We start from the raw sequence: 609 nt of genomic DNA on the forward strand, positions 1-609 counted from the left end.
TGACATTTATCTAAAAATAAGGGAGATTAGCTCAATTTAGAAAATTATTCCTCCTAAGTAATCCACACTAACTCATATTTCAAGTACATGTCATATTTCTGGTTTTTTTCCTATGATATTTATAATTTTAAATTTTTTTAATCTAATTTTTACTTATAAAATTCACAGAAGCATAAGGTAAAAATTCAAATATGAGGTCTCTCACCACCCCTCAGACCCACTTCCAGATTAGGAAATTTAATAGTGATGACTGGGCATCTTTTTCTTATTTTTTGTATGCAAGTATATACCACAGAACAGAAAACAACCAGTCTGCACTAGTGTATTCCTATGAAATTACTTACAAGAATTTATTTAAATGTAGCTTTTCTCCTTCAATAAAAGTGGAAGAACTAAACGTCTATAGAAACTTTTGCATCCTACTTTTCCACTTACTAAATCTTAGAGATCTCTTTATGTCAGAAAATACTGCTGTACCTCATTTCTTAAAATAGTATATAAATCTATTTCATCAGTCCCCTGATGTGAACAGACATTTAGCTTGTTTCCACGTTTTATTAAACCAGTCAGCATTCATGCTTACTTTTTATTTAAAATAAAATAGCTTTA

The sequence above is a fragment of the Galeopterus variegatus genome, unplaced genomic scaffold (genome assembly GCF_000696425.1).
Source record: "Galeopterus variegatus unplaced genomic scaffold, G_variegatus-3.0.2 Scaffold4739, whole genome shotgun sequence".
NCBI lineage: Eukaryota > Metazoa > Chordata > Mammalia > Dermoptera > Cynocephalidae > Galeopterus > Galeopterus variegatus.